General features: G+C 42.2%; 1 protein-coding gene and 1 long non-coding RNA gene across 2 annotated transcripts in view; one reads left to right on the top strand and one right to left on the bottom strand.

Moving 5' to 3' along the window:
• Positions 1 to 20504, bottom strand: part of mtnr1ba (melatonin receptor type 1Ba) — a 66604-nt gene that overhangs the window by 4175 nt on the left and 41925 nt on the right. The window lies entirely within an intron of this gene.
• Positions 10589 to 16263, top strand: LOC129605053 (uncharacterized). Its single transcript, XR_008696530.1, has 3 exons — positions 10589 to 10787; positions 15739 to 15976; positions 16075 to 16263. It is a non-coding gene; the product is annotated as an uncharacterized LOC129605053 (long non-coding RNA).

Below are 20504 nucleotides of genomic sequence, written 5' to 3'. Positions count from 1 at the left end.
TCGAAGTGCTACAAATAACTTAGACCAGGTAGCTACGATAAATACATACGTTTATTTTTGCAGAGTAAACGTATGTAGAACAAACTACTAGCTGCATTAATGAGTCTTAGACCTGCAGCTGATCACGCCGCCCGATGCTGCCCAGTCTCCTACGGAGCTTTGTCCTGAAGCTGAAGAAGTTTGCCTTTGCGACTGTGAGCAAACATGAGACAAACAAAAGCTGTTTTGAGAGTTTGATGAGTTTAGCCTCCTTAAATGTATGTGGGACACCACATACTGTTCTGTAACAATGATCAATAGTTATGTATATCTCTATTGCTGTTGCCCGTCACAAAGTCCTTTAAATGATTCGGTTCTCTCCTCTCTCTTAAAGGATATCTCCTATCAGCAGACTCTCTGTTTGTCTCACTTAACTTTTCTTGGTCACACATCAGATATGCCAGTCTGCAGGTGTTTGTTTTGCATATTTTCCTCTGTGGTCACATTTACCTCCCGCGTGACCCTACCTTCATCATCTGGGTCTGTTTCAATTGTCTGTGTTTGTTTTTGCACATTGACCTTACTCACAAATTTAACAAGTCTGTGTTTATATATCAGCAGCTGCTGCTGAGAACCACATCTTCACCAGCACCAAGTGTTTGAGAAAGAGCCTGAAGTGGCTACAGTGCAGCTACTGGGCCAGTTCAGGTTGAATGTGTGGATCACTGTCAGCATCGGGGGAAGTCTTCTCTTTGGCTCAAATGCCTCCCTGGAAGCAAACTATGCTGCTGCAGTCACTGATCTTCAGTCTGCCAGTAAACCCATACTTCCTGCAGTGTGAGCAGCTGCTGAGTTAGATGCTGATTTCCTCATTGTACTGATGACAATTAGAGAAACACATGTAGAAATCTCAGCTGAAGCAGTTCTTCTATCTAAAGTGCAGCATACATGAAGCTACCTGCTCCTTACTGTACAGTACATATCTAACTAATCTTACGGCGTCTTATGACATGCTTAGTTATTTTGCTGGTACATGTCAAAAAGCAAAAGACACATGAAGCATGAACAGGGGTGGACATTCCTGCTCCACGAGGGCCAGTGGTTGTTGTGGAAATCTTATAAAAAATCAACCAGAGATCATCAATGTGATAAACCATCTCAAAGTTTACTCTCATGTCAACTCGGAGTGGATCACAATTAAAGTACATCTAAGACATAAGTCACATCTCACTATGTACAAAGTATACACTGAAGGACTGAGGACACAAGACCTGTATTTATACCCAGTTACAAAACCTCACATGCTGCTGTTGACTGGTCTTTGATATACATGAGTGCAGTAAACCCCCCTTTACTTCCTCTAACAATGTTCCTGTGGTCACTACAGTGAAACCCCCACCATTTGATAACCAAATGCTTGATAACCCCCCAGGATCAACCCTCAGCCAGAGGCACAGCATCTCATGACAAACACAAAATTTACCACATTCGTCCCTTTTTAACACTAAGTGTCAAACATACAAAAAAGGGAAATTACTGTGAACATTTTAAGTTATTGTCCATTCAGTGTTAGTCTCTCTTTCAGTCCCTTTTAAATCCTTGATGTTCCGTTAGTGCTTGAATGTAGATTCATAGAAGACAGAAGAAGATTCCTTAAGCCTGTTCTGTTGAAGGAGTTGCCAATGTTGCTGTTCTGTTGATTCCATCTCTTTTGTCCTTTTTTTGTTTAATGTTGATTTGCTTCCTGTGACAGCCTGGGCTGTGTTGTGCCCTGTTCTAGAACAGTTCAAGCAATGTGTTCCTAGCCCCATTGCGACATACATCAGTGAGCACAAAAACAGAACTCCGTCTGAAGCTGCTGTTCTTGCCGATGACTATGTGTTGACGCATAAGCTTATTTTTAATAGTCATCCGTTCCTGGATTCTTGTGACTTGAAGGTCGGAAATTGTAACCGGGCTGTGCACCATTTGTCTCTGAGGGGTTTGTGTTTTTGTTGGGGAGTGATAGGAGGGTGCCTGTTAAGATACTCAGAGATTCTGGTGCTTTAAATACTTTTGTGCGGCACTCAGTCTTGCCATTCTCACCTGAGTCAGACTCAGGATGTTGTATTCCTGTTTGTGGATTAGGGTTAGTTGTTCCTGTGCATAAGGTGTTTTTGTCTTCTGACTTAGTAAGAGCAGATATACAGAAAGCTTGGATATGTGTCCCGACTTGCCTGTTAAAGGAGTTGATGTCATTTTAGGCAACGATGTGGCAGGCTCTCATACAGGAGTAAGGAAAACATACGGCTGTATTCTTCTGTATTTCTTTTGGCTGCGGTTGAAAAGGATGTTTCTGGGTATGTTAAAACTGGTCGTACCTGTCAGTTAGTAGGTTGGCCCAAACAGGTTATCACACCGGCTCCATTGCAACTTATTTCTGTAGTGAATCAACCATTTGAACATCTAATCGTGGGTTGTGTTGGTCCACTGCCACGGTCTAGCAGCAGCATGGGAAGTAGTACAAGAAAGCACTGGGTTTAGTCCAAATGATTTTTGTTTTGGGAACAAAGTACGTGGCCTGTTAGCTATTGTGCAAGACCAGTCGAAGTCCTCTAAACCGCTTCCAAATCTGTTGGACTATGTGAATGGTTTTAAACAAAAACTGAGGCACAACTGCTGGCTAAAGAACATTTGGAACGTGCACAGAAACGAATGACCGTCGTGTGGAGAAACATGACTACAGCCCTGGAGATCAAGTTATGGTGTTGTTACCTTGTAATTTTCAGGCTAGATATTTTGGTCCTTGTGTGGTGCTTCGTAAAGTGTTGGAAGTTAATCTCGAGGTGTCTGTGCCAAATAAAAGGAAATCAACAAAGATGCATCATGTAAATCTGATAAACCGTACTATATCCACGGTGGTTCTGATTCAGACGGCAATGCTTCCCTTCTAGCTAGCGTTAGTTCCCCACCTGTTGGGGTAGGGGCCGCACGGGAGGAGGGGGATGGTATGTTAGGGTATGGAGTGTTGCAACCTTGGCTAAAGAATTCCGAAGGCTGGAATTTGTTTCAACTGCAGGTGGATGCCAGCCATGTGGGGGCTGGAGCTGTTTTGTTGCAAGATGACGTAAACAGGGTTGAAAGGGCAGTGAGCTTCTTTTCAAAAAAGTTTCTGCCTTATCAGTTAAACTATTCTGGGGCAGAGAAGGAGGCTCTGGCGTTCCAATCAACAACAATCCCTTAACATTCCTGCAATCACTGCAGAGTCCAAATTAACGCTAGATGAGATGGGCATTGTTTTTGCAACCATATAACTTAGATATCTGGCACATTAAAGGTACAGAGAACTTGGTGGCTGGCGCTCTATCTCGTGCCCCGTAATCCTAATTACAGTAGTTTTTCAATGAGCAAACTATCACCATGTTTTTTGGTGCTACTACTTTTTAAGGGGGAGGGTGTGACAGCCTGGGCTGTGTTGTGTCCTGCGTGGCCTGTTTTGTGTGGGCGGGCCTTGGATCTTTCCATCAGGTCATTTGCTACTTTGGCTCCTCCTCCAGCTATTTAAGCTGGTGAATTCAGCCATTTTGTCTCTCTTCCCCAGGGAATATGGTTTGTAGTTGGGTTTGTGTTGCTTCTTTTTATGGTTTGGTCTGATTTACTGCTATACACACATCCCTGCACACCTTACATTACTGATATTACTGATTTACTTGTGGTTAAGATTTCTTTATTTGTTTTTTTTTTGTGTTTAAATAAACATTCAAATTAGAACTCTCATGTGTGGACCTTTTCTATTTGTCCTGCCTAAGAGCCGGATTGTGACAATCCCAATCTGAAAACATTCAAACAGTTGGCCCTAGCAGAAGCATCGTTGATGACGCTTTCATCAACTTTCTAGTCATCTGTGGTCCAGTACAGTTACAGTAGTAACAGTAGGTCAGGTCAGCTCCTGCTTTCATGGGGAGAATCGACAAGGGAAGCTTAAAAGTATAAAACTGTAAAAAGAAAACTAAAAGCGGTGTTGGTGTGGTGATGGTGTGAATTACTGTGAAGCAACTTTCTGAAGTGAAAACAGGAAATATTTCATTACAACTATAAATTCTGTAAAACTAGTTGAGTTATCAACAAATTAAAAACATATTCAAAGTAAAAGCAAAAACTGTTCTAAAAGCTGTTGTGAAATAGTCTCAGTAACCATGTTGTTACTGTAGTCAAAAATTATAAAAAGCAAAAAGTACAGTATCATAGGTATCACTGTGAGGTCTTACTATGGCTCCTATGACAGATATATAAAAAAGAATCATTTTAGATCTTTGTTTGTGGAAATAATACAAAAGTAGCCGATGCATTTTTAATGAATTTTAATAAAAAGAACATCAATAATCAATAGACTAGATGTTTAGTTCAAACCCAATTATTTTGAAGGATCTAATCATTTCTCTTTTGAAACTTTAGCTTTAAAGGTTATAGCTGTTAAGTAGTTCCTGGTATTTGATTTGAGATTTTTCTTTATTTTATTTTATTTTTTGACTGATTGATAACGTGGCTTTTTCAAGTAAAACTTGCATTTGTGTCATTTGTCACAAATTGTAAGATTTAATTTGATTTGAATGTATTTTTAATTCAGTTTTGATTTTCATCTAGAAACCAACACAATCATTCTCAGAAGAAATTGTCTAGGTTAACATCAAAATGAAACATGAAAACAACAAAATTCAGTCGTTTTCAACTTTTAATATTGGATGAGAAATCAGAACCGCTTTCTGAAACAAAAACTCTAAAAATCACAAACAAATATTTAGACCTTCTCCCTTTTGATATATGGATTCAACCCATTAGTCACTTGTGCTAAAAAGAAAAGAGATGTTAGCATGTGTACCTGGATTAACCCAGGTTCATCAAAACCTGATTTCACGAAGAAGATATGAATTTGGTTATTCATCTGTTTTAATCTGACATGTATGCTTTCCCCATATAATCTTTAAAAATTCAATTAAATCCTACTAATTTCTTTTCATAAAGCAGCATAAATAAATAATCTGGATATAAAAACTGTACAGTGTAGTCTGCTGGAGCAGCAGCATCACAGCGAGGGACAGGAAGAGACTGGACAGGATCATCAAGAAGTCCAGCTCTGTCCTGGGCTGCACTCTGGACACGGTGCAGGAGGTGGGTGAGAGAAGGGTCCTGGCTAAACTGACATCCATCATGGACCAGGACTCTCACCCACTGGAGGACTCACTGTCTGCTCTGGAGCAGCTTCAGTAGCAGACTGATCCACCCTCGCTGTGTGAAGGAGAGATATTGTAGATCCTTCCTACCTGCTGCTGTCAGACTGTACAATCAGAACTGTTGACCACGTCCCACTACAGTCACTCACCCACTGCATCAGTGGTTTATATAGCAACCTGCTCTGCACAATATTTGTGCAAACTCTGTGCATTAATTTATGTTTATTCTATATTAACGCAATGTGCAATAAATTTGCTGTGCAACATTTGTGCAAACAGGTACAAGACTTATATTTATTACTGTGCAATAACCCTTCAATGACCTCATAATACATACTGCGTTATACTGTGCCAACACAAACTGTTCTGTCACTGTATTCTCTCTAATCTGTACTGCTGTTGTGAGCAGTAATTTCCTCACTGTGGGACTATTAAAGGTTTTCTTATCATATCTTATCTCTCTTAGTAGACTCAACACAGCTATGACTCTTTATCAGCCTGGCTACAGTGCTGGAAAGAAACCTGGGGTTGTTTTTGTTTTCCTCAATTAGGGAGGAATAATATGTTTTTCTAGCAGCACAAAGTGCTTTTTTATATTTTATTAGACTGTCCTTCCATACAATGCAGTTTACATTTATTTTGTTGGAACGCCACTGTCTTTCTAGTTGTCTAGTCCTTTGCTTTAGACTGCGGATGTCTGAGTTATACCACGGAGCTAACCTCCTCTGATTCACTGTCTTCTTCTTCAGAGGAGCCACTGTGTCTAACATTGTACGTAGAGAAGCTGCAGCATCATCTACAAGACAGTCAACCTGTTCATAAGGATTAAGGTGACTGTTCTCTGTGTATCTGCAAGACATTGAGGCAAAAGATGATGGAATCATCTGCTTGAATCTGGCAACAGCGTTGTCAGATAAACATCTGCTATAGTAACATTTCTTTCCAGCTGTTATAGGGTCAGTTGTGCTAAATTCAAAAGTTAATAAGAAATGGTCAGATAACAGAGGGTTTTGGGGAAGAACTATTAAATTATCAATTTCAACTCCATATGTCAGGACAAGATCTAGGGTGTGGTTAAAACGATGAGTGGGTTCATTTACCTGCTGTGGTAAAAACCAATAGTGTCTATTAAGGAGTTAAAAGCAGTGCTGAGACAGTTGCTGTCAACATCTACATGAATGTTAAAGTCTCCCACTACAATGACTTTATCTGTGCTAAGAACTAAGTCAGATAAGAATTCAGAGAATTCAGTTAAGAACTCTGAATATGGAGCAGGAGGACGGTAAACAATACAAAACACAACTGGTTTCTGAGTTTTAGAGTCTGGGTGAGAAAGGCTCAGAGTGAGGCTCTCAAATGAGTTATAACTATGTTTAGGTTTAGGAGTAATTAATAAATCTGATTTATAAACTGCTGGTACTCCTCCACCTCTACCTGTACTTCTTGGAACATGATAGTTTGATGTGACTCATTGGAGTCGACTCATTTAAAGTAACATATTCATCCTGCTGCAGCCAGGTTTCAGTGAGACAGAACAGATCTATGTGATGGTCACTTATCAAGTCATTTATTAACAAGGATTTAGATGAGAGAGATCTGATATTTAATAAACTACACTTTATTAACTTACTGTTACTTTGTCCTGTAAGAGGAACTGTTTTGATGTTTATTAAATTTTGGTAAGTCACTCCTCTGTGATTTGTTGATCCCTCGAGAACCAGGAATTCCCACCTCTGGTTTTGCATGTGCAATTCAATTCAATTCATTTCAATTTTATTTATATAGTTATGGTGACCCTGAAGTCACGAACAAACAAAAGACGAAACACAACAACATTAACAGGAAACATGACGACATTAACAAAAAACACGACGACATTATCAGGAAAGATGACAACATTAACAGAATACACAACAACATTAACAGGTGACACAACAACATTTGAACATTACGGAAAGGGTACGGACCAGGTCTTGTTTCTGATTGGTCACACGCTAAGTCAGTGTAACTTTTATTTCTTGTTTTTATCTGTGAGCTAAAAGTGTGGCTATGCTGCGCTAATTAAAATATTAAGGGCTATTTAACGAAGGATTTTATTGGATATGGGTCTTATAGAAACATCGCTGCCTGGAGACCAAACCACGTGGTTGGTGCTTGGATAAAAACCTGAAACAGGCTCTGTGTTAAAACTGTGTTTAAATGCTTGGTGAACTGAATTCACAAGGATCTCTAACTCCCGAAACGTTTGGTAGACAGACTTACTATTTAATGAGGCCAAACTAAGTACTGTGCTGTATGGCGCAGCTTATATACTGAGCTGAAACTTGTCCAACTACCTTGTTCGGTAACTAAACAGCTGTTCAGGTCTGCTAAGTCCTCCGTCCCACCGAGTCCCACTGAGTCCTGCTTCTTTCAGTTTTGATTTGGGCGTCCGAATAGACATTTAATGTTCAAATATATTGACAGCATATCAAGGCTTGCATCTAATGAAATGTTTTATGGATAGCCCTCAATTTTATGATCTTCTATTAACATTCAGTTCAAGTTGAATTACTGCACAGCAAACTTTAGGCTTTGAAATGAAATAGCTTCTTTCTCATAGCTGGTCTGATCTTAATCTGAGATCCTGTGGAGTTTAATTTCCTTTGCCATACAGTAATATTTATACCTGAAGTATCACGCTTTAATATTGTTATGCCTCAGATTGAGTTCACAAAATACAAACATACACAGCATGAATATTCCTCTATGTAATCTTTACTTACAGTATAACAGCATAGTAACGGTTTAATATACCACTTAAAGCAACTGCTGTAATGGCAGATAAACTGGTCGGAGGATCACAAGTAACAAGACAAAAATCAATCATCTCTTATGTTTGTGTTCCATCTAATTAGGCTAGTAACATGCTTTTAAAGCTTAACAGTAACAGTAACTAGCAACTGTAGTAGTAATGCACCTTTAATGACTTAGTATAAACAGTGCTTAACTTCTATGAAGTAGATGCCTTTGTAGCAATCCACGTTTGGAATTAGGTAACTTAACACAACGTGTAAGCTTCACTCCCTTCCACAGAGACAACGCTGCGATTCACCAGAAGATAAGAATACACAGAATTCTGTTCATAAAAAACTTTTTCCTCTTACAACAGAACTGTGAGTTTAACATAAACAACACACATATGGCTAAGTGCACATCAAAAGACCATAGATACTTTTAGGTGACACAACCTAAATCTCACCAGGGTCCTCCTCTGCCTTATCACTAACCAGAAAAAGACTCACTTCATGGACTCGCCCACTAGAGGATCATAAACCTGGAATGTGAACTAATAAAAAGGAAAACTGTTCATTTGGAGTTCTGCTTCTGTCATAAAACTGATGCCATTGTATTGTGTGTACAAAATGCTATTATTTATTATTAGATTGGTTTCTGTGTGATGTTCAATGACTGATCTACAGATTTACCAGGAAATTTCTCAAGAACAACAAAGGGACTTCAACTTATCACCATGCTTTCCTTTGTATGAATGCATAAAATTGAAATAAAGATACTCACCTTCTTCTTTTAATCTGTGCACCATACATACAGTATATGCTAGGTACACTGGGTAAATTATGTAACCGCATTATGTGTTGCCTTTTTAAGTCAATAGTTTATTTGGTAATATTTAGATTAAGCCATTTAAAGTTTGATGTTGCTTGCAATTATTATTTGTGTTTGTTTTAGTGTTATATAGGGACAAGACCATTCATCAAGGAATAACATTTCATTTGTTACAACATTTTAAAGGACCACATATAAAACCTTAATAATCTATACATTTATTTTTTTTGCCTAACCATTCTGACTTCTCTGCCTATTTGAGTGCCAAAGTGATTGTTACATATGTAGTGTGTTATTCTTAACTCATTTCTCCGCCCTGCAGTGACCACTGCCCCAGGGGTATTTAAACCAGTGACACCCTAGTGGAATCGGATTTCCCTCTATCTTCAAACTTCTTTCACCTTTTTTATTTTGCGTTGCATTACTTTTCTTTAATTTTCCTTTGTTCTTAAATTTTGTAAACTTAGAAATACGAATGTTGTTACTTTAGAAAGTCCTCTCAAGAACTTTGCAAAACTGAAACTATCACAAACAGTCCTTAATTGAACTGCTATTTTGATCAAACTAATTAAATTAGATTCCAGCCTGTTTCCTTTTTGGGCTAGTTTAAGCAGCGCTGAAGCTTTGAAACACCTTGGAAAGTCCAGCCTGGCCGACTGTTACTTTGCTGACCCCGTGGGCGACGATTCCTGGCTCAGAGGCCGTGGCACCTGGACCAGAGAGGGCACCCCTGCTCAACCAACCGGTAACTGGAGTCGCTGCACAGTGGCCGACAGCTCAAAACTAAGGCAAGACGAACATCTCTAATCCTCTGAGAATTCTGGTGTTTCTCAAAGTGCTAAAATTGAACATTCCAAATTTAACAGTTATCCTTAGGTTTTTATAAGTGTAAAACAAATACTTTTTTTGCTTGATCAAAACCATCACACAATTATGTCTTGACCATTCCTTATCCTGTTACTCATTGATCCATTCATTTCTGATTGCTGTGTTTTCTGTGATTGTGTTCATATATGTTCATTAATTGACGTTAACATTATCTGTCATACAAAGCTTTCAACACACACACACACACCATTATTTACCAACACTCTGTTCTCTTTTCATCCATTGCTGATCATTTCATGCTGATTGTTTGCTCATTTTCTGTTATTATTTTTTATCCAGTAGTATTAAATTAATAAAACGTTAAAAGGAATCTGGTTTTGTGTGCATTGTTCTTCAGATTCAAGCAGAGGTCACTGAACTTGAACTGCGACAAGAATTCATGACATTAGAGACTGATTTGGTTTTATCGCAAAAAAGTTGTTATTATTGTTCATAACTGGTAACTCATTGAATTGACATCTGGCTTTGACTAGATTGATACAAGCGTGGTTTCAGCTTTAAAACAAACCTGGTGCCCCAACTTTAAGGAATGTTAATGTTTCTGCATTAATATCAAACTATTTATTTGAATCCGCTACACCCTACTTTTTCCAAACAGTTCTCTCCATGTTTTAAAATAAACAAAAATATAAATGTAAATGTTAAATATAAATGTAAATGTTAAATATAAATGTAAATGTAAATGTTAAATGTTAAATCTAAATGTTAAATGTTAAATGTAAATGTTAAATGTTAAATCTAAATGTTAAATGTTAAATGTTAAATGTAAATGTTAAATGTTAAATGTGAAATGTTAAATGTAAATGTTAAATGTTGGCCGAGTGTAAAACTGAATATTCATGAATGGGCAAGTAGACTCCATCCCTACCCTCAAACAGCGCTGGAACTCAAACACGTCAAACAGTACGCATAGCTCCGCCCACATCTGACTCTGGATCGGTGCACGAAAATACTGGAGAGAAGCCTGAAGTCGAAGCCATCATGGCCGCCAGCTCCGACTCCCTCCCGTTGGGGGAGATTGAACGGGCTGTAATGGCAGGTGTGCGGGCTGAGGCTCCGCTTCAAACTGCCGTTCTGTCGTAAACACCATTAATGAGGAGTCAAGTAGGTTTAAAAAGAATATTTCTGTGGCGCCGGTGGAGAATTAGTTGGCTAACTATACTAGCTAGCCGAAGTTACGTCCAGGCTAAAAACAAAAGTTTCCAGATCAGATGTGGGCGGGGTTTGCGCGCACTGTTAGAGGTGATTGAGTTCGCGTCTCTGATCTGAGACCAGCGCTGTTTGAGGGTAGGGATGTAGTCTACTTGCCTATTCATGAATATTCAGTTTTACACTCGGCCAACATTTAACATTTACATTTAACATTTACATTTAACATTTAACATTTACATTTAACATTTAACATTTACATTTAACATTTAGCATTTAACATTTACATTTAACATTTAACATTTACATTTAACATTTAGCATTTAACATTTAACATTTACATTTTACATTTACATTTAACATTTAACATTTACATTTAACATTTACATTTAGACTTTTGCACATTTAACTAAATGTGAGAAAACATGTTGTGTAATTTAGTTAAATGTGAGAAAACTAGTTATAGGTGCTCCTTTTACATTTGGCACCCCATACGTGTGCACATCATATAAGCAGTTTCTCACTACTTTGAACTAGTTGCAAATGCTTTGGTACATGCATTCAAATGATTACGTACAATTCCCTGCTCTTTGCTACATTATCAATTGTTTATGTCATGTTGATCAAAATGTATTATATAGTTCACTGTGCAATAGTCTTACTTCTCAAAACATCTAGTCAGTAGTTCATCGTATAAGTCATTAACTGCAAAATGGTTGACCAAGTTGTCATAATGTGACAAACATATTTCTATACATCTCCATTATATGTTTTGTTCTAAATCTGTCCTGATTTGGTAAATTGCTCTCAGGTGACTTGACTTTCTCTAACAAAAGTGCATCTCAATAATCAACTGGCAAGTATATATATATACACACTCTATTCTCACCCTCCGCGGGTGGTCTCATCCACTTTCCAAGCTCGGGTCCTCTACCAGAGGCCAGGGAGCTTGAGGGTTCTGCGCAGTATCCTTGCTGTTCCTAGGACTGCACTTTTCTGGACTGAGATTTCGGATGTTTTTCCAGGGATCTGTCGTAGCCACTCCTCCAGTTTGGGGGTCACAGCCCCTAGTGCTCCGATCACCACAGGCACCACTGTGGCCTTCACCTTCCAAGCCTTCTCCAGTTCTTCCCTGAGCCCTTGGTATTTCTCTAGTTTCTCATGTTCCTTTTTCCTGATGTTGCCATCGCTTGGTATTGCCACATCCACCACTACGGCTTTCCTCTGCTCTTTATCCACCACCACAATGTCTGGTTGGTTCGCCATTACCATTCTGTCAGTCTGGATCTGGAAGTCCCACAGGATCTTGGCTCGCTCGTTCTCTACCACCTTGGGAGGTGTTTCCCACTTTGACCTTGGGGTTTCCAGTCCATACTCCGCGCAGATGTTCCTGTATACTATGCCAGCCACTTGGTTATGGCGTTCCATGTATGCTTTGCCTGCCAGCATCTTACACCCTGCAATTATGTGCTGGACCGTCTCTGGGGCCTCTTTGCACAGTCTACACCTTGGGTCTTGTCTGGTGTGGTAGATCTGGGCCTCTATGGCTCTGGTGCTCAGGGCCTGCTCCTGTGCGGCCAGGATGAGTGCCTCTGTGCTGTCCTTCAGCCCAGCCCTTTCAAGCCATTGGTAGGATTTGTTGAGATCAGCCACTTCAGTTATGTTCCGGTGGTACATCCCGTGCAAGGGCTTGTCCTCCCATGATGGTCCCTCTTCCAGCATCTCATCCTCTGTTCTCCACTGCCTGAGACATTCACTCAGCACGTCATCTGTCGGGGCCTTATCCTTGATGTACTTATGGATTTTGGATGTTTCATCCCGGATAGTGGCTCTCACGCTCACTAGTCCTCGGCCTCCTTCCTTGCGGCTAGCGTACAGTCTCAGGGTGCTGGATTTGGGGTGGAACCCTCCATGCATGGTGAGGAGCTTTCGTGTCTTAACATCTGTGGTCTGTATCTCTTCCTTTGGCCACCTTATTATTCCCGCAGGGTATCTGATCACTGGCAGAGCGTAGCTGTTTATTGCCCGGGATTTGTTCTTGCCATTGAGCTGGCTTCTTAGGACTTGCCTTACTCGTTGGAGGTATTTGGCTGTTGCCGCATTCCTTGTTGCATATATATATATATATATATATATATATATATATATATATATATATATATATATATATATATATATATATATATATATATATACACACCACTCTATTCTCACCCTCCGCGGGTGGTCTCATCCACTTTCCAAGCTCGGGTCCTCTACCAGAGGCCAGGGAGCTTGAGGGTTCTGCGCAGTATTCTTGCTGTTCCTAGGACTGCACTTTTCTGGACTGAGATTTCGGATGTTTTTCCAGGGATCTGTTGTAGCCACTCCTCCAGTTTGGGGGTCACAGCCCCTAGTGCTCCGATCACCACAGGCACCACTGTGGCCTTCACCTTCCAAGCCTTCTCCAGTTCTTCTCTGAGCCCTTGGTATTTCTCTAGTTTCTCATGTTCCTTTTTCCTGATGTTGCCATCGCTTGGTATTGCCACATCCACCACGACGGCTTTCCTCTGTTCTTTGTCCACCACCACAATGTCTGGTTGGTTCGCCATTAACATTCTGTCAGTCTGGATCTGGAAGTCCCACAGGATCTTGGCTCACTCGTTCTCTACCACCTTGGGAGGTGTTTCCCACTTTGACCTTGGGGTTTCCAGTCCATACTCCGCGCAGATGTTCCTGTATACTATGCCAGCCACTTGGTTATGGCGTTCCATGTATGCTTTGCCTGCCAGCATCTTACACCCTGCAGTTATGTGCTGGACCGTCTCTGGGGCCTCTTTGCACAGTCTACACCTTGGGTCTTGTCTGGTGTGGTAGATCTGGGCCTCTATGGCTCTGGTGCTCAGGGCCTGCTCCTGTGCAGCCAGGATGAGTGCCTCTGTGCTGTCCTTCAGCCCAGCCCTTTCAAGCCATTGGTAGGATTTGTTGAGATCAGCCACTTCAGTTATGTTCCGGTGGTACATCCCGTGCAAGGGCTTGTCCTTCCATGATGGTCCCTCTTCCAGCATCTCATCCTCTGTTCTCCACTGCCTGAGACATTCACTCAGCACGTCATCTGTCGGGGCCTTATCCTTGTTTTCCTTTGGATCTTGGATGTTTCATCCCGGATTGTGGCTCTCACGCTCACTAGTCCTCGGCCTCCTTCCTTGCGGCTAGCGTACAGTCTCAGGGTGCTGAATTTGGGGTGGAACCCTCCATGCATGGTGAGGAGCTTTCGTGTCTTAACATCTGTGGTCTGTATCTCTTCCTTTGGCCACCTTATTATTCCTGCAGGGTATCTGATCACTGGCAGGGCGTAGCTGTTTATTGCCCAGGATTTGTTCTTGCCATTGAGCTGGCTTCTTAGGACTTGCCTTACTCGTTGGAGGTATTTGGCTGTTGCCGCATTCCTTGTTGCCTGTTCAAGGTTGCCGTTTGCCTGTGGTATTCCAAGGTACTTGTAATTGTCCTCAATGTCTGCTATTGTTCCTTCTGGGAGTGAGACCCCTTCTGTGTGGATAACCTTGCCTCTCTTTGTCACCATCCTCCCACATTTCTCGAGCCCGAATGACATCCCAATGTCTGAGCTGTAGATCCTGGTGGTGTGGATCAGTGAGTCGATGTCTCGCTCATTCTTGGCGTACAGCTTGATGTCATCCATGTAGAGGAGGTGACTTATGGTGGCCCCGTTCCGGGGCCGGTATCCATAGCCAGTCTTGTTTATTATTTGGCTGAGGGGGTTCAGACCTATGCAGAACAGCAGTGGGGACAGTGCATCTCCTTGGTATATGCCACATTTGATGGATACTTGGGCAAGTGGCTTCCCATTGGCTTCAAGGGTGGTTCTCCACAACCTCATCGAGTTTGCAATGAAGGCCCTTAGAGTTCTGTTGATGTTGTACAGCTCCAAGCATTCAGTGATCCATGTGTGTGGCATTGAGTCATAGGCTTTCTTGTAGTCGATCCAGGCTGTGCACAGGTTGGTGTGTCGCACTCTGCAGTCTTGGGCGACTGTTCTGTCTACCAGGAGTTGGTGTTTGGCTCCTCTGGTATCCTTACCAATGCCCTTCTGTGCTTCGCTCATGTATTTTCTCATGTGCCCACTTATCTTAGCTAGCCAGATGCCCTTCCTGATGCAACCTTGGGCAACAGGAGCGCCATGCGCTGACCACTGTGCTGGGGCACAGTGGTAATTTTAAGACTGTTTTATTCAGAAGTTCTTTGCAAAATGGAACCTCTGTACCAAAAATATCTAAGCACGGGAGTCCTAAAGCCTGAGTAGGTCTCATCCATTAAAAGGATGAGACCGACCAGGCAGCATTAAATCAATAAACCTCTATCTCCTACATGCTCACAGCTACATCCGTCTCTATACAAAGTGTATTAAAACTATTACTGTAATGATGCAACATGATTAATTTAGTTATCTGCATTGTGTGTGTGTGTGTGTGTGTGTGTGTGTGTGTGTGTGTGCGTGCGCGCTCTGTTTCCGTTCCCCTCTTCACTATTGTAACATGATTTAGAGGATCCCCTGAAGTTGACTCAGGGCATCGTTTCACAGCTGTGCGGCTCCCAATCTTTGCCAGCACAGCTCCAGATTACGATTGAGCCAGCTGACAACAAACACAGAGGGTGTGACAATGAGCCCTGCAGCCGGTGTCTATGTAACAGAAGAACACGCGGCTGTACCTCACTAGCCACATGTGTTATAGACCAGACGACTATGTGTTGCGTCTTCAGCTCACAGGCTGATTGTCCTGGATAATGTACATGTGTCAACCAGGGCGTCATGGTGATGCGGTGGGTAGCACTGTCGCGAGAACGTCCTGGGTTTGATTCCTGGATTGTCTTATTTGTCTAAATACTTCATTCTTAACCATTTCTATAGATCTGTCTTGACCTGTGGGTGTGAGAGGTCGAGAGGAGAGGCAACATCATGGGAAGGACGCCTCCTGCAGGAAAATACAAAAGCTCAACAATAACTACTATAATAGGAAGTCTCTACATTAAACCACAACTAATGCTGATGCTGAAGACAGGGTTAGGTAACCCTAACCCTAACCTCGTGACTCATGTTTTATCCCTTTTATAGCGATGTGTTCAGTCCATGCGTCTGATTACGTCAGGTAAACCTGCTCTTGATGCAAACTGCGCTTTAATGTTGCCCTGATCAACTGTTGGAAAATTGATGCCTTGCTGACATACAGATGATTGCGTCCCACAGAGCTGGCTCGGCTCAGGCTCCACTACCCGACCGGTCTGCAGCTCCTTCTGAATGTCCCAGTGGCTGGAACCCTGTGGTCAACAGCTGGAGGTGCAATGTGCTATGGTATAAAATCAGAGCTGCTTTTTAAAATAAGCAAGAATAAAACTGTTCTGTTGAATAAAACTGCTAAAAAAATAAAATAAAAAATAAAGTGAAATAAAGTGCCTCAACTCTGAACAAATAAAATATAGGAAAGAAAGGCATAAAAAACTTATTTTACATCTCGACTCAAAAGTCAAAATTAACAGGCAAAAAAAAGCATATCCTAACAACTGAACAGTTTTAGAGGCTCATCCTCTTATATATTTAATTCCCCCACTTTGTTGCTCAGTGAGAAAATGGAGCTCTACTGTAGCTTGTCCTGCTAGTGCTAGTGCTGCTACATGTGGAGTGTTTATATGGTGACGACATTTCTTCATTGTGGAGAAAGCTGCTTCGCAGTTGTGTGTGGAGCCAAACATGGTCAAGATTTGAATTTGCTAGGTTTTCAATTGCTTGTGGCATTTTGTGTATTAAAAGTTGTCCACTGAAGCAAACCATGTTGTCTTCAGTATATAGTGTTTGAGAACCGAAGATGTCTTGTGACCTAGTGCTGAGTTGCATCATACAGGGGTTCACTTTGTCTAGAACCATGCAGTAGAGTTACTGTATGTCCAGCAGATGTCTGCTGAGTGGAGAAGGTTTAGTCTTGAAGTAGAAAGCATTGCTCTGATGAACAGACGATGGAATATATATGAACTCTTCGGCACTGCTAACATACAATAGACAGGAACTACTGAACATCGCAAAAACAATCAACTGTTTAAATTTCCATGGAGTTATACCAACGGAGCTACAACTTATTGTTCGCCATCGTGACCACCACCACCGCCACCACACCAAGCTCGAGTGAATGTGCTGATCCAAGGAGAGCGCTCCTGAGACAGCGACGTCAGCAAGGGCATGAGGGGAGGTCTCCAGGCGAGGCTTAAAGCTTGCGCTAGCCGACCACCGATCCCTAGCCTCTTGTTAGCTAACATGAGGTCTCTGGAGAACAAACTGGATGAGTTGAGGGCCAGGATTACAACACAACGGGAAATCATGCAATGCGCTCTGATCTTTACCGAGACCTGGCTCTCAGAGAAAGTCACGGAATCAGCTGTTCAACTAGAAACTAGAGGCGGAGGGGTGTGTGTGTGTTCGTAAACAACTGGTGGTGCGGAGATGCGAAGACTGTTAGAAAACTTTGCTCACCAGACGTGGAGTTTTTTATTATTGAAATTATACTTGCTCAGGATTTTGTTTGTTTTAGCCGCTGTTTACATTCACCCACAAGCCAACTCTACAGCGGCGCTAGGTGCCCTCCATGACGGCATTAGCACGCTGGAGACAGCTCACCCTGATGCTCTTTTTATCGTTGCTGGTGATTTCAACCATTGTAATTAACAGAATATGTTCCCAAAATGCCACCAACACGTGAACAAAATCCAGCTCTGTCCTGGGCTGCACTCTGGACACGGTGCAGGAGGTGGTGAGAGAAGGGTCCTGGCTAAACTGACATCCATCATGGACCAGGACTCTCACCCACTGGAGGACTCACTGTCTGCTCTGGAGCAGCTTCAGTAGCAGACTGATCCACCCTCGCTGTGTGAAGGAGAGATATCGTAGATCCTTCCTACCTGCTGCTGTCAGACTGTACAATCAGAACTGTTGACCACGTCCCACTACAGTCACTCACCCACTGCATCAGTGGTTTATATAGCAACCTGCTCTGCACAATATTTGTGTAAATCTGTGAACAATCATGTATATTGTTACCAGTACAAATCTTATACCCATTACTGTGCAATAACCCTGCAATGACCTCATACTCACTCTAACTGTACTGTACTGTACTGTACTGCTTTGTACTGTGCCAACACAAACTGTTCTGTACCTGTATTCTCGCTCATCTGTACTGCTGTTGTGAGAAGTAGTTTCCCCACTGCGGGACTATTAAAGGTTTTCTTATTCTTATTCTTATTCTTACTTGCACTGCATTGATTAAACCATTATGTACAAATCTATTTGTTTGACATTGAAGTTGAGCTTTTCAGGACAAACCCTTTTGTTAGTTGTGCCACAGCCTAGTTGCTCTAACTTTAAAGAAGGAGCAATTGACTGATTGTAACATGGTTGATCACTGGAGAATCTGTGTATCCAAGGAACAACACAACCAGTGAATGTTGAACTGTGCTGACCAACAGCTAGTGGTGAGCCTGACCTGACAGCAGGCGCCTCCTGCTGCCATAATTCTGCTACTGCAACTAGACTGGGCCATGACATGTGAGCTACTATTCTCTACTGCCTGAGGCATTCACCTCTCAGGGGTAATTCATCAAAGGAGGCAGCCAAGCTTATCTTAGCAAGCCATACCTCACACATGGCTATTTATAGCATTTTGAGGTTACTCTACAAGTTCTAGACTCATCTATCTTAGCCCCAATCACCGACCTTCACCTCTCAGGGAACTAGCTGTTTGCCTAAAGCTGCTCTCATTGCTTACCTTGCATTGTGCCTGTAAGTTGCTTTGTTTTCTGACTTTTACACCCTGACAAATAATGAGAGGAAGGAGGAGTTCCCCTCTAGTCACAGAGGCTGCTGGTTGACACCTCCTCCACCGCCTGTCGGTATACAGACTCATCAATGTCCTGGATGAGCCCAGTGACGGTCATCTGCATACTTCGCCTGTGAAACTCCTGAAGTACGACGACAGACGACATGACCGTCATTGGGCTGATCCAGGACGGTGATGGGTCTGCATACAGATGGGAGGTGGAGCAGGTCCAGTGGTGCAGTCAGAACCAGCTGGAGCTCAACACGCTCAAGACTGTGGAGATGACGGTGGACAGAGGAAGAACCACCTGCCCCCCTCCCCCCACCATCCACAACAACACAGTGTCTACTGTGGACTCATTAAGGTTCCTAGGACCACAATCTCACAATCTGTGTCCGATCAGCAGAAAAGATCATTGGAACTGAGCTTCCGTCCATCGAGCACCTGTACTGGGCCAGAATAAAAAAAATGACTCTTCACAGACACAAACATAAATGTGCAATAACCACTGTTGAATGTGACACAGCAAGCTGCAGTTTCTATTCTTTATTTGTTCATTTTTGTAAATAACTATAATTAAAATTGTAAATAAGTTTTTTTGGTCACAAGAGGGAAGAAAGATGGAGTCAGGCCACATATAAGGACTTGGTTTTCCTGTGCAAACTTGGCCATTGATTCTAATTCTGATTCTGATCAACTCTTCAGCCACTTCCTGCTGCTAGACCTCCTCCTAGATTTCGTATCCTGCCTGCAGCTGAACCAGAACTGTGTGCTGTGAACTCTGTAGTGGCCCTGAGCGTGGACACAGCTGCTCTGCTCAGACTGTGCATCTGGACATCTGATTGTGATTGTTTAGTTCACACCCGCTCATTTTGGTGGTTTAAACAGTGACCTCCCAGACAGTTGCTATGCTAAACATTCTGTTATGCCATTAGATTCACCCTACATTGCCAAGAGCCACTACTGTCATGGGAGCAGGAGAAAATGCAGACGCCACCGTTTCAGTGTGTCAACATCTCATTGCTTTCTAGTTTCTGCAGCTTCAGGCCTTGAACCTCCTGCTAGATCTCAGTGCTGCATTTGATTCAATTGAGCATAACATTCTATTAGAGACCAGAACATAGCATCGGAATTAAAAGCAGAGCTTTTAGCTCCAAGCTCCTCTCCTCTGGAACCAGCTCCCTCTTCAGGTTCGAGAAGCTGACACACTCTCCACCTTTAAGATTAGGCTTAAAACCTTCCTTTTTGATAAAGCCTATAGTTAGAGATGGTTCAGGTCACTGGCAGTGATTGTTAGTCACAGGAACCATCTCTTAGTTAAGCTGCAATAGACATAGACTGCTGGGGGACTTAATTTATACACTGAGCTCCTCTGTCCAATAACCTCCCATCATTGTCCCATGTTTAACTAACCTTGTCTCTTTCTCTCCAGTAGTTGTGCCTCTTTCTCTCTCTCTCTCTCTCTCTCTCTCTCCCCGTCTCTCTCTCTCCCCGTCTCTCTCTCTCTCTCCCTCTCTCTCTCTCCCTGTCTCTCTCTCTCTCTCTCTCTCTCTCTCTCTCTGAGTGAGGTGGCGTGTGAGAGTCGCGAGTGTCGACGGCGCGATTAACCTGTTTTTGATGTGCATTCGAATTAGTATTTACTTCTTGCTCATGAGGGTGTTTTCGGTGAAGTTTTTTTAAATTGTTTTGGTGTGTACATATCGATCGAGGGTTGGGGGTGTTTTTTCGCCATGGTGCTAGCATGATGCTAACCGAGCTAACGCGGAAGCACGGCCTGAGGATCGCCGCTGCTTCTCGCTTTTCTGTGGACGAG

Source organism: Betta splendens, chromosome 13 (genome assembly GCF_900634795.4).
Source record: "Betta splendens chromosome 13, fBetSpl5.4, whole genome shotgun sequence".
In the NCBI taxonomy this organism is placed as follows: domain Eukaryota; kingdom Metazoa; phylum Chordata; class Actinopteri; order Anabantiformes; family Osphronemidae; genus Betta; species Betta splendens.
This window is presented reverse-complemented; position numbering and strand designations above follow the sequence as displayed.